The sequence below is a fragment of the Myodes glareolus genome, chromosome 5 (assembly GCF_982192425.1).
Source record: "Myodes glareolus chromosome 5, mMyoGla1.1, whole genome shotgun sequence".
Classification (NCBI taxonomy): Eukaryota; Metazoa; Chordata; class Mammalia; order Rodentia; family Cricetidae; genus Myodes; species Myodes glareolus.
Window position 1 is genome coordinate 83,780,013 of NC_142030.1, and position 14,948 is coordinate 83,794,960.

Consider the following 14,948-nt stretch of genomic DNA (forward strand, 5'->3'; position numbering starts at 1 on the left):
ATCACAAACTGATCACCAGAAGCCTATGACCTCTTCTTCTTTCACAGCATGGGTGGTGATGCTCTGTGTGGACTTAGGCCAGGGCACAGGGAGAGGAGACCGAAACTGGACTGATGGATGTGGGACTGCATCCAGAAGAGAATAAATAAGCCTTCTCCCTTTCCTATTGAGCTAAAAAATTTACACAACTACATAAACACATACACATGCACACACACATATCATTTCAAGAACTTCCAGAAGTAGGACTTAATAAAAAGCATATTGTGATTCAAGGCCTGCAAGCCATGTACTTGGGTACGATCCTTAATACTCAGAAATGTTGGCATAGGCAAAGCCTCCTTCTTCCAAAGACTGTTTGTCCCAGTCTTTGCTTTGCTTACATAAGGGAGAAGGAAATAGTCTTTTTTCTCTTTTTTTGCTTTTTTTTGTTTCCTTCCTTCTTTATTTAATTTTTTCATACAATCTATTCTGGTACCTCCTTTATTTCCCCATATTCCTCCCAATATACTCCCCAACTTCCAGCAACCCTGATAATTTTACCAGTCCCAATACATAAACGTTCCAAATCCAGAGTCTTTTCTGGAACTTTTGGCAATTTCTTAGCTGAAAACCTCTACAAAAAATATAAAATTACATCAGCAAAAGTAGTTTACATACAAAGACTCAGTATCTTTTACATAGAAGAGTGAACAACTTTACAATGCGGTATAGGGAAAAGGCGGACTGGGAGTTACTGGATGCTGAGAGTGTTAGTCCTCATCCACAGTTATAGCAGTCACAAGGCTCAGAGATGTCAGGGAAAATACTCCAATATACAACCGATGTGATCTTCCTTCTAGTCCCCAAATTGAAAGAGACTTGTGATCATCTAATGGAGGGTTAATTGAGTCACAGGTTACCCTTAAATTTCGCTTTGTCCATTATGAACTCATTATAGGTCTCCTGTAAAGCAACATTGGGGTTCTCTACAATCCATGTGCTCAGGGGCTTGTCTAAATTTCCGGCACCATACTGGGAAGAAAGCAGTGACATTAAAAACTATGAGAATTTGTATGTAGGCATTCTGAAGCCAGGTGCAGATACTGTCTCCATGCAAGAGAATATCTACAGTTCGTTGTGATGCTTTCTAAATGTGAGTTCTGTATAAACTGACAAAGTGACCACTCCACGGTATGTTTAAATGTAAAGTTTTTATAGTCCATACGAGAAATAGAACCACAAGAGGCATCTGCAAAAGTTCAGAGCAGAGACAGAATGTAATAGACTGAACATGACCAGAGGGTTGGAATTGCCCATGAAAATAGAGAGAGATGGGGAGAGCAAGAGAAGAAGAGAAAAAGAAATGAGGATAAGAAAAAGGAACAAAAAAGAGAGGACTAAGAGAGAAAGACAAAAGGGAGTTTTGATTCTTTGCCTGTCTAAATCACCTGATAGTCCTAATAAAGAACTGAATGTCGAATAGCAAGGCAGGAGCAAGGAGAGGTGTGTTGTAGGAGTCCACTTATTTATTTCTTCCCAACTGCTCGGCCTCAAACTAACCACATAGAAACTGTATTAATTAAATCTCTGCTTGGCCTATTAGCTCTAACTTCTTATTTGCTAGCTCTTACATCTTAATTTAACCCATTTCTTTATATATATATATATATATATATATATATATATATATATATATATATATATATTTTACCACAAGGCTCGTAGCCTATCAACAAGATTCTAGCTGGCAGCTTGCATCTTTCACCTCCAGTGGCTCCATAGTATCTTACAACACAGCCTCCTTTCTACCAGCATTCAGTTTAGTTTTCATTGCCAAGCTCTATCACAGGCCAACCCAGATTTATTTATTAACCAATAAAAGCAACACATAGACAGAAGGACCTCCTAAACCATAGATGTGTCTGGCAGGCAGAGAATATAAATGGAAGGATAAATCTAAAAGTAAATGGAGAGCAAGAGAACAAGAAGAGGGAGACGTCAGGGGCCAGTCATAAAGGTACACAGCAAGCCACAGAGAAAGAATGACAAAATAGAGAAAGATAAAAACCCAGGGACAGAAGGTCATCAGGATAATTTAAGTCAACAAGCCTGGCAATAAACAAGTCAAGCTAAGGCCAGGCATTCAGAAAAAAGAATAAGCCTCTGTGTGTGATTTGTTTGGGAGTTGGGTGATGTGCCCCCCAAAAAGCCAAAATAGTAAATGTCACACAAAATTTTGGTTTACCAACTTGGGACTCAAATATCCATTTAGAGTCTGAAAAAGCTGAAAAAATGTATAGCACTGTTTTAAGAGGCACTACTGTTTAAGTTGCGCCAGGGCTAAATAGAAACTAGAAATGGCAAGTTAAGTAAAAACTGTTTTTGGTAATGCAAGTACCAACTTCCACAGCTGGGAAGGCTTAATGCACTTCATGGTCATGAACCTCCAAGTAGGACACAAGCTTTAGGATTGACATTCACGACTCAATCTGAGAATGGGCAGAGTCAGATGCTAGAGCACTTAGAGAATCCTGGTGTAGTTTATCAGTCTAAAGTTTGCTTAAGCAGTCAAAAAAGGCTAAGCAGTACAGATGTTCAGGAGGAAAAAAAAAACATCTAAAAAGGTACTGGTACACTTAATAATGTGTGTAGTTTTAAAAAAAAATGGGGATAGAAAATCATAGACATAAATACATAGATTAAAAATAATAAAGTAAAATCTTTAAAGAGACAGTAAAATAATGTAGAATAAAAAGGCACGTAAAGATAGAAAACACACAGGAAGTTTGGATCCTGTACAGTATTGTATTGACTTTAAAATTTTTGATTGCTGAAAATCAAAGTACAGCTACTAAAAGACATGGAGTGGAAAGAAGGATTGTTGAAATAAATCAGTCTAGATATTTAAAGAATGCTTAATTTTTAAAAAAAAATGTCAAAAAATGTACTTGTAAAATGGAAATCAAAACTGCTGTGAAGAAGAGGTTTTGCTTTTGTTTCCACAGTAAACAAAATGTTGTGGATTTGTTCCAAGTTGATTTGGTTTTGGTTTGATCAGGGGAGACCTCCTGAAACCTGATAGGTGATATTTGTCAGCAAAGGTTATAACTGGCATTTCCAGGACTTGGCAATTATGTCAAAATTTTTTCTGGAACCATAAAGATGCCTTCACCCACATTCAGCAGGTAGTAGTCTAGAGAAAACAATGTCCACATTCCCAAGAGTGGGTTGTGAGTGCTCTTTGATTATTTTTTGTGAATCATGAATGTTTGTTATAATTTAGGACAATATAGGATAAAAAGATAAATATTAATCTTAAATATTTTACTTTAGCATGGCTTCTGGTATATGGATGCAAACTTAAAATCAATTTCATTACACTGTATTTATGTTTTAAATATTGTTTAAAAGATTTTGTTTATATATTCAAATTTAAATTAATTTTGTTTCAACACATTATGTATATGCTTCTACTCTTCTTTAAATGATTTTGAATATAGATGCCAATTTAAGGTTATTTTTGTTACAACAATGATATATATGTTTTGTTTAAAGTATTAATGCTGTACAGTTCATTTAAAATGTAAGATAAATTTCTAGTTTTTAAAAATTATTGTTGTAAATTATTTAGGATAATCAAGATACACGTGTCAGTAGTTAATCACCTATAACAACCAAAGAGGTACATACATAGATCTACATAGGAAGGTGAAAAAGACGAGATCTCCTGAGTAAATTGGAAGCTTGGGGGGGTCACAAGAGTGGGTAGAGGGAGAAGGGGAGGAAGGGATGGGAGTGGACAAAAATGTATAGTTCAGTAAAAGCAATAAAAATTTTAAACTAGATATGTATATAAAAGTAAAAATGAGTTATCATAAATTATAAATTTAAAAATTGCTAAGTAAAGACTGGCAGTGCCTTTAATCCCAGCACTTGGAAGGCAGATCTGTGTGAGTTTCAGTCCAGCCTGGTTAACAATGTGAGTTCTAGGACAGTGGAGGCAGAGAAACCCTGTATCAAAAGACAGACAAAAAAATTGATAAGAAAAAATAATATTTGTACATATAAGTTGTTCATGTTAATGAATCCCTTTAGCACAGCTCTTTCTTGCCTACCACTGGTCAATCTGGCAGTTTAAAACCTAAAGACCCTTTATCTGTCTCCAGGCACAAGCTAGACTCAATCAAGGGTTTCTTAATACATTTTTAATTGTTACATATTTTTCCACTCACTTTCTTTCCTCCCTACTCCCCTCCACTCTCCACCTACCCTCCAATTCTCTGGAGTTGTGGATTGTATTCTGATTTTCCTTTGCTTTTTTTTAGATCTTCTATGCACTTATTCATACCATGTTTGTCTTTCTAAGTCGGGGTTACCTCACTCAGGATGTTTTTCTCTAGTTCCATCTGTTTGCCTGCAAATTTCATGATGTCATTTTCTTGTACAGCTTGGTAGTACTCTATTGTATAATTGTACCACGTTTTCTTTATCCATTCTTTACTTGAGAGGCATCTATGTTATTTCTAGGTTTTAGCTACTAAGAATAATGCTGCTATTAATATATTTAAGCAAAAGTCCTTGTGATATGCTTGCGTATCCTTTGTATATATGATCAAGAGTGATATTGCTGGGTATTGAGATAGTTTGATTCCGAGTTCTCGGAGAAACCACCACACTAATTTCTAGAATGGCTAGAAATTAGCCATTTCTAGCCATGTAAAAGATTGTGCTTTGATTTGCTCCACGTCCTCTCTAGCATAAGTTGTTTTCAATATTTTTGATCTTAGCCATTCTGACAAGTGTAAGATTCTATCTGAGTCTTCTTGGTTTGCATTTTCCTGATGACTAAGGGTGTTGAGCAGTTCTCTAAAACTTTCCTTAATTGCTTAATTGTTAAGCAGTTCCTTAGATCTTTTGGCCACTTGAATTTCTTCTATTGAGAATTCTCTGCTTAGCTCTCCACCATATTTTTAAATTGGATTATTTGATATTCTATTGTCTAGTTTCTTGAGTTCCTTATATATTTTGGATCAGCTCTCTGTCAGCTGTAGGTTTGGTGATCTTTCCCATTCTGTAGGCTGTCGTTTGTCTTGTTTCTCAGTTTCAGGAGGTACCATTTATTGATTGTTGTTCTCAGTGTCTGTGCTACTGTTGCTATATTTAGGGAGTGATTTTCTCTTCTCATGAATACCAGGCTACTTCTCACTTTCTCTTCTATCGGGTTCAATGTAACTGGCTTTCTCTTGAGGCCCTTGATCCACTTGGGCTTGAGTTTTATTCAAGGTTATACATATGGATCTATTTGCAATATTCTAATGTTGAGAACCAATTATGCCAACACCATGTGTTAAAGATGTTTTCCTCTTTCCATTGTAACTTTTTAGCTTCTAGTGTTCAAGTAAGTATGTAATTTCTCTAGCCAGAGACAACAGGAGTCACCCTCAGGCCATTTTTTCAAGAGATGACATATGCAATTATCTTTTCAAAGGTATTTGGAAAATAAAGAAAGAAAGCAAATTTGAACCTGCAAAAAATGATAAGAATTAAAAAGCAGTACAATATGCATATTATTTACACAGTAAGATATATGTTACTTTTAATTTTCATATTTTGGTTGTCTATGCTTTTGATTATTTTGTTTTAAATATCAATTTCATAATAGCCACACTAAAGATAAATAGAAAACCATATATTCTGCAAAACTGATGAAAATTTGTTATTTTTATCAAAATATTAGAAAAGTCAGATGTTCACCACCCATGATTTGTGATGTTGCACATTTTAGTATTGTCAGAGTTTAAAAACATTCTGTCCAATATTTTTTTTGATAAAATGAATAACACTTCAGGAAATTAAGCTAGCTCCTGTGACATGATTAGTGTTAGACTCCTGAGATGAGGGTTTATAATCTGCTGTTTATCAGGATCTCTTGGGGGTGGAATCGCAGACTGAAGAAATAGAGAGTTGAGCAAGCATTCGTCACTTCTGCAACTGCACTGTGGTTGCCAGGTGACCAGATGCTCCTGCTCCTCTGGCTGTCCTTGCTGTGTCTATGGGAAATGGGAGTCAAAACAAACCTTCCCTTCCTTAAGTTGCTGTTGTCAGGTAAGTTATGACACTCACAAGGCAAGCCACTCTTCCAATAGCTATTGGCAGTTGAATCTCTACACATCAGATTAGGAGGTAAACCATCTGAAAATGCCTATCTGTATAGATTCAATGCTTGGTTTGGAGTACAAGAGCACTGAGTTTAGTATCTCATTGCGGAAAGTTCTTATGACCTTAAGAGAACACTTAAGTGTCCTGTGCTCAGTTCATTTATCTATATGATTGAGACAGCAAGAGCTTGCCACATCATGGGAATATTTGTATTTTTTCCTAGCTGTATTTTATCATTTAAATGCACAGGAATAACTAAAAGTTGTGTGATATTCAAACTGAATATTACATAGGACAAAAATTGACAATCAGGATCCATGTTTTATAAAGTAATGCCCCAAATAAAATTCTGAGTAAAGGACTAACTAAACAAAGCAGCAAATTTCGTTTTCCCCTCTTACATACACTAAGCACAGACACTAAACCAAGGAGTAAATTGCTTCTCCCCCACTTACATACCCTAAGTACAGACAAATACAGTACATGTTCTTGGAGACACTGACAGTGGGTGGAAACTGGGAGATCCCAGCAGATAGAAATGAAAACTGAGGTTGTAAGTTTAGCAGTTAGACTTTGATTGGCTGGATTCTACAACAATTCAGTATGATACAGACACTTTCTGTACCTTCATATTCTTTACCATATGATATCTCATGTTAGAAAAATCAGCATTTCAAATACTTGATATTTGAGTTATTCAACATGTCTGAGGAAACATGGGCCACTCGCCTCACACATACAAAAAGAATTCTTTGGAAAACTAATTTTATGAATTTAGAAAAACAGTCCCCTTCTTGCCATCCCTTAGTGTGCTAATCTCAGCAAAGTTTCTTGTCTGGTCCTGGATGTTGGCCCTGAAAACACTGCCTAACTTAAGTTTCCTAAATATATTTTAAAAGAAACTTTATTGCTTTCTCATATGTTGTTATGAAACCGAGAGGCGATCACCAACCCCTGTGTCTCACATGCTGAAAAACCTGAACTTGTTTCCAAAGAAAACAAGCTGGTATTTACAAGAACAATCCAGCAGGTCACAGGCAGGGCAAAGCAAGGACAGGAATCAAACACCCATGCCACTAGATATGTAGTCTATGTTTTTAGTTTACTTTGCAGAAGTTGCTGGGGGGTGGACCATTTAGTGATCCTGATTTCCTAAGACCTTTCAACTTCCCTTTGGGGCAAGTCTTTCCCTGTAGTAACCACAGTTTTGAACAGAGGAGAATTGGATGATGCTGTACATCTCTGTGTCCTAGGAAGATCCAAACCATGAGACTATCAGCAAGAATTATTTGGCTTATATTATGGACTGTTTGTGAAGCGGAAGGTAAGTTTAATACAGATTGCCTTTTTCCCATCTGGCTGAGCCGCAATATAAAACATTTGCAGACAATATTTCTCATAGCAATAATTCAAATGAAGTCTAGAAAATGTGAAGGAATTATTGGTCTGTAGCTTAATGGCCTTTGGTGGTAAGTTTAAAAGCTACAAGCAGTTCATTTGATTGCCATAACTGATGGTTCCTCCCAATGTAAAACACAAACAGTGCTTGAAACATGTTTCTGCCGTCCATATTTTGGTATAATCATTTAACTTATAGTCATTATGAAATACAAACCCCTTTGCATGAGTGTCCCTGAAATACTTCATGTAAAACTAGTGAGAAATACGTAAATATCTGTACTTAGTGAAAGCTTTTACAGGTTTTTACGAGTTTTTTTTTATTTCAGGTATAATTCTTTTTATGGGATTTCTTTATCATGCTTTGTCTTTTTAATCATCCTTGTGCTATCTTTTTTATTGTTTTTACTAGTTACATATTTTTCTCTGCTCCTCCTCACTCTCCCCTTTCTAGCTTCTCCCATAATCTTTATTTTCCCAATTTACTCAAGATCTCTTCTTTTTCTACTTCCCTTGTAGTTTTCTAAAGCAGCTTTGATATTATTAAATATAACTCAACCTTTTCTTTTGTTGACAATCAATGTTTTGTCTTTAATTTTAATGTACCATTTAAATCTTAAGAAATGATACAAGTGAAATCAAGCCTTTTAAATAAGCCCACATTAACTCTCTTGGCACAAATCTTACCCTAACTTGCTTGTTTGCAATGATGTCCACAGCATGCTGGGTAATATTATAGACTTCTGGTTTTGCCATGGTAGCATTTATGGGGCATTCAGTTTTGAAAAGTGCCCATTCCCTTGATGTTTGCAATATCACTCTTCTTGTAGATTTCTATGTACATGGTGAAAGGAACATCTCCATGTTTCCTAAAGGGTCTAGAGAACATGAAGCAAGTGCTCCTAATTTTTTCCCTTTGTGTTTGTCATTTTGACAAGTTACTGAAAGATGGCTACCGTGGCCAGTAATTTAAAATCTTGACACCATGGCTTTCAGCTCATTTTCTTGTTATTGTTGGGTTTGATTTTGTGTAATTATGTATTGAAATGTGGTGCCAGTTCTTACTGGTGAGTTGGGCAGTTGGACTGCCCACATTACTGTTCCAAGGGCATTACAGTAAGAGATGAAGAAGGAGTTTAGTATTTAAAGCATTATGTAGGGAGCCTCATAATATTCACAAAGTTCACACAATGAAAAGACAGATGTGAGAAGTTTCATGGACTTTTAGTGGACACAGAGCTCCCTCTTCATTCTTAGTTTGGCTAGTAGCCTGGGTCTGCCTGAAAAGCAAACAATTTCAACAGCCTATCAACAGAAATTTTACCATGTAGATGAGCTTGGATCATTTAAAATTGTTACATATACACTTCAATATTTGCTATTGTTTCTTTTCCCTACATCAGACACTAGCTGCTGGGCTGATTAAAAATGCTTGTGAAATGCTATCCTAATGCTTTCCTAAGCCTGGAAGAAGAGGCAAGCATTTCATAAATCACTTCAGCTTTGATAAATATCAACATTCTTCCAAAACCAAGGTTAACTGAACCAGCAGGAAGGCTGAACACATTAATGAACTTGCTTGCCACAGAATCTGACTACTTTAATTAAATCCGTGGAACCTACCAGGTGAAAGAAAGGAAAACACCTCCTGTAGGCCATGTTCCAGTTTCCATAGGTAACCATGGCCACTGGATATTACACCTACCCATTAAAAAAAAAAGAACAACTTTAACAAAAATTTTAAAAGGGAAGACCTATGAATCTAGCTTTCTTTTTGTCCATGCTTTTCTATATGACAAGAGCTTCCTAATACCTTTTTAGCACAGTGTCTGCCTGCGTTTGCACTCCTGGCTGCTAGAAACAGTAAATGCTGTTTCTTGCAAAATCACATGCTGTTCACAATTTGGTAAGATTTACAGGACAACTAGTAACACAGGAGTTCCTCAATCAAGCTGTGTAATTTCATTTCTGGGGAATGGATTATACCCAAGCTTTCCAAGCACACATTTTACTCTCACAATTGGATATTGTGTGAAATTAGGTCACAGTGCAGAATTGCTGAAACAAACCAATCAAACCTGCACTGAAACACAACCAAATAATCACCTCAAGCTTTCTGGGGAGATAAGTAATTTTTTAATCCTGGAGATTTAAAAGACAAAAATGTCCTTTGAGGCTTAGAGATTTTAATCACAGAATGGAGAATTCATTTAATTTTATATTATTCTGTTTTAAGTATAAGATATTTTCAATCTTAATTTCATTCTAATGTGAAAAATTGATTATATATATTATAAATTAATAATAGTTACTCTTTGGGAAGTGGAAGGAAAAGTTATTTATGTTTTTATTTAAAATGCAATGATAAAATGTCAAAAAATCAAATAATGTAATGTAAACTATTTTTACTTTTTTCTTAAGAGAAAGAATGTATATAGAAAGTGCATTTACTATGTCCAAAGTGCAAGGCAACTTATAGTGGAGGGTTCTCCACACCTTAAATGAAAACCACATCTGTGACTTTTCCTCTAGCCTTAGTCATACTCAATACCAAAGTTTCACATATTCCCAGACTCAATGAAAAAGGATGAAACAAGCTACATCACAGAAGTGTTGCATGTTTCACTGAGTATGCATCATTGCATTCTGTGTTGTATGAACAGATTTCAGCCACTGGATCACAGCTGTGTTTTTTGTCTTCTCTTAGAGTTTCATCTTATGACCCAAGCTAGCCTTGAACTCCTGGTCTTCCATCCTTAGCTGGAATTGAAATTCAACATCAAGAAACACATGCTCAGGTTTTTTATCACCATTTTTTTAACTGAATTCACAGGGATGGCTGTTCCTTCCTTAGAAAAATGGGGGGAAATTCTTTCAATTTTCAGATTGTCACAAACCTTCTGAAGAAGCAATTATTGATTTTTTTCGAAGAGAAAGAAAAACTTTCATTAAAAAAGAAATGACTAGCCCTCAAAATATACATTAGACTACACTACACAGACTGAACAAGTTATTTAGGAATATATATGTGTATACATATATGCAGGTAATGATAATTATGAAAATAAGAGACTATGAATTTGAAAGAGAGCAAGCATGGGAGGTTTGAGTGGAAAAGGAAATGAGAAATGATGTAATATACTATATTTAAACAAAAATAAATTAAAATAAAAGTAAAAAAGAAATAGAAATTTCTGTAGTAAATTAGAAAAAAATGTTCATTTACATAGTAAAAATATGTGTCTGCACACAATTTGCAATGATTCTGCTTACACATGAAACCAGTCTTGGCATCTTGCCTTTGTGCACCTTTATCACATCAAAGGTTTGTAAACCTGTCATAGGATAAGTCAGGACTTACATGTATGTACATTTTAAACATTTCTTTTATTTCAAATTATACTGGATAGACTTAATGCTGTCGTCTAAACTATGAGTATCATAATAGTTTCAAAGTCAGAAGACATCTTAATATCTCTTAAGTCACCTATCCTTAGTATTTGTTTGGACTTCTTGTTTGGGGCAAGAGGGAAAGAATTCACAACTACAACGAAAGCACCTGTTGCAAATTAAATATTCCCCTTCCACTGGCAAAGCTATTGCTTTACAATCACACAAACATCTCTGGGCCTATTGCAGTTGTTTTGCTTCTCCCTAGAGCCTCTCTCTGCTGAATATAAGACTTGGAAGGCAAGGGAAGTAGTCTTTTCATCACAAGTCATGGAAGCAATGCATAGAGAAAACCCCACATTTCCCTAGGAAAGTGCCTGGAATTGGAGTGGGGAAAAAAGAATAATTCAACTAAAAACAGGAAAGTATAAAAAATGTGACAGAAAGGAGAGCATAGACATTCTTTCTTGAGCCTTCAGTTCTTAATTTTCAGAAGAAGAGACAGAGAGACAAGGTCAGGAAAACATGTGCTCTGTTCAATAAGGTCCACACATAGTCTAGCTATTTGTTCACCTTCTCCATGGTAGTTCCTCAGGCCCCAAGGATCAGAGGTCCAGTTATGCCAACATTTGTTCCTTCACAATCTATCCTGAGAGAGTATGTGAGTGTTGTTCTTTATGTAAACTAGAAAAATAGTTAATACAAGTTAATTGTTCAAACTAGGTTTTGATTTCAGAGAGACAAGTAACCCCTACCCTCAAAACCCATGTTTTTAGGGATAGTGTTGTATTTCCCTAAGGGGAGTTATTAGGCATTGTGCTGTGTCCCAGTTCTCTTCTGTGTTTTGCCCTGTCTTCTGCAACATAAAATTCTTGATATGTTTAGAGCACCACAAATCCAACCAACCTGTAATTTATGTGAAAGGGACAATATTTAAGTTTAGTGACAGTCTGTTTAACTTACTGTAAAGTTTTACTGATAAACGATGGGACTGGACAGTGGTAAGGGACAAAGTCATTCTGCGGCAGAAAGCATTTAAGTGTGAAATGCTGTGGTAGTTGTCATAGGCTGGAGAAATTGCTCACAGGCAGGGGTAGGGTGGATTATGAAGGCAAACCTTGCTTATTTTCAGCTTAGCCATATTCTAGAAATGTGCACGCCCTTTACTGAATATAATTTTAAACTGCAACTCTTAAGTAACTGCGAGCTAGAATTATTCTGAGGTAGAAATTGCCACATAGCAAATAGTCTTCATCTTTGGACTTAGATTGCTCAATTTTGAACTCTTCCCTGTTCCAGTTTAATAAAGTTTTGTTTGCTGTCTTTACTTCTCAATCAGTCTTTACCACTTTCCTTTCCACACAATCACACACACACATGCCATGCCTATCTTTCATCATGTGAGGAGACACTGGCAACCAAGTCTTGTGTGCTCAGTTGATTGAGGGGTGGTCTACCCAGTTCCTAACTTCAGTGTTTCTCAGAGGAAAACACATGAACAATATGCAATGTATTTGGGAGAAACATGATACATATTGGTTAAAATGAAAGGAAAAAATGGTTCAGAGAAAGTCAGGTCACTAAACAGAAAAGAAGAAGAAAACTCCTAACCTTAAATAATAAAAAGAGAACAAGAATTTGTCAGAGCACTTTGGTTTTGACATTTTAACTTAGGAAGCTTGGTTTCTCACAAACGGAGCTAACTGGAAATGCAATAGACAGAGGATGATTATAAAAGCACCCCTTCAAAGGTTCCTGAGAACATTTTACACATTGGACAAAATGCAAGAGATTCTTAACTACAAAATCTGCAACATAGATTCACACTTGGGAGGTGAACAGATGAAGAGTGCGGTTGTGGTGAGCTGTCAGTGCAGGCAGCAGGCCTTCACTTGTCTTTTTATTCTTCCAAGATGTGTCCTCTATTTCTTCTTCCAAATCTTGTCTATTAAATTTCCTGTTTGTCACTCACAGTGGCATCTGTACATATTGACACTGTCAAAGGACACTGTCAGTGTCAAAGGACACTGTCAGTAGGACAAAAAGGCTGCCTTCTGACTGGGAGAAGATCTTCACCAACCCCTCATCAGACAAAGGTCTGATCTCCAAAATATACAAAGAACTCAAGAAACTAGGCACTAAAACTCTAATTAACCCAATTCAAAAATGGGGTACTGAACTTAACAGAGAATTCACAACAGATGAACTTCGAATGGCCAGAAGACACTTAAGGTTATGCTCAACCTCCTTAGCGATCAGGGAAATGCAAATCAAAACCACTTTGAGATACCATCTTACACCTGTCAGAATAGCTAAAGTCAAAAACACCAACGATAGCCTATGCTGGAGAGGATGTGGGGTGAGGGGAACACTCATCCATTGTTGGTGGGAATGCAAACTTGTGCAGCCACTGTGGAAATCAGTGTGGCGGTTTCTCAGGAATCTGGGAGTCAACCTCCCTCAGGACCCAGCAATACCACTCTTGGGAATATACCCTAAAGATTCCCTAACATACTACAAAAGCATTTGTTCAACTATGTTCATAGCTGCACTATTTGTAATAGCCAGAACATGGAAACAACCTAGGTGCCCCTCAATAGAAGAATGGTTAAAAAAAGTGTGGAACATATATACATTAGAGTTTTACTCGGCGGTTAAAAACAATGACATCTTGAATTTTGCATGCAAATGGATGGAAATAGAAAACGCTTTACTGAGTGAGGTAAGCCAGACCCAAAAAGAGGAACACGGTATGTATTCACTCATAAGTGGATTCTAACCACAATTAAAGGTCTTTGAGCCTATTATTCGTGATCCTAGAGAAACTAAATAAGAAGATGAACCTGATGAAGATTATTTAGCTATCCACCAGGAGGTAGGAAATAGACAAGAGTCCCAGGTAACCTCGGGTGCATGGAGGGGTGGGAGGGTCGATGGAGGGGGAAGAGGGCTAGAGAGAAGGGAGTAGGGGAGGAACGGGGAAAGCTTGGTGGCTGGGGATGGGGGGGGGGAGGGAGGTAGGATGAATATGGGATCAGGGAACAATATATTTCAACTAAGGGAGCCATTTTAGGGTTTACAGGAGACTTGATTATATATGGGATCCCAGGTCCAAGGAGAAATCCCCCAGATTGCTCTCTGGACAGAGGAGAGGGTGCCTGAATCGGCCGTGGCCCATGACCATACTGATGGATATTTTGCTTATCACCATAGATCCTTCGTCTGGCGAAGGACGGCTATGCAGTCGGAGGCCCACATTGGAGCAACGGATTGAGTCCCCCCGAGGTCCGGAGGGGGAGCGGAAGGAGGAGGAACATGAAAGACGAAATCAGTACTGCGAGGGATGCTATCACCCACTGATACAAGGGAACGGATCTGATGAGAATTTACCAGGGCCAGTCGGACTGGGACTGAACGAGGACGTGATCTAGCCAGATTCTCGGAATTTGGCCGGATTCTCTGACTGTGGCTGGCCCGGGGTCTTTCTGAAAAGCCATTGACTATGACACTGGGAACTGTTTCCTCTGCATATGCTGGATTTTGGGGATCCAGTCTGTTTGGACGCTCACCTTCCTGGACCTGGAGGGAGGGGGAGGGAGCTGGAGCTTCCCACAGGGCAGGAAACCCTGACTGCCCTGGGGGACGGAGGGGAAGGAGGGGGGGAGTAGGGGGAGTGGGAGGGTGTTGGGAGGGGGGGCAGAAATGGAAACTTTTATAATTTAATAAAATTTACTAAAAAAAAAAAAATTCCTGTTTGTCACTCACAGTGGCATCTGTACATATTGACTAAATGGACCTATGCCCTGGAAATGCTTCTAGAGTTCTGTTTGCATTCATTTTTTTCTTTTATTCAGGTTCACTTTTCAATGACTTCTAAATACTAGGTGGTACAATCATATCTCCCAAGAGGTAGTTATTTCATGGAAAGGGAAAGAATTAACAGTGTATTTAAACAATCAAATATTGAAATTCATCTTATAAACTATGAAATTCTTAAAGCAGGAAACTGAAAAATGGAA

At 37.2% G+C, this 14,948-nt stretch overlaps 1 long non-coding RNA gene across 1 annotated transcript; it reads left to right on the forward strand.

The window, feature by feature from the left end:
- The first annotated feature begins 7,170 nt into the window (after positions 1-7,170).
- On the forward strand, positions 7,171-14,528 carry LOC148122124 (uncharacterized). Its single transcript, XR_015737924.1, has 2 exons — positions 7,171-7,465; positions 14,143-14,528. It is a non-coding gene; the product is annotated as an uncharacterized LOC148122124 (long non-coding RNA).
- The last annotated feature ends 420 nt before the right edge of the window (positions 14,529-14,948 follow it).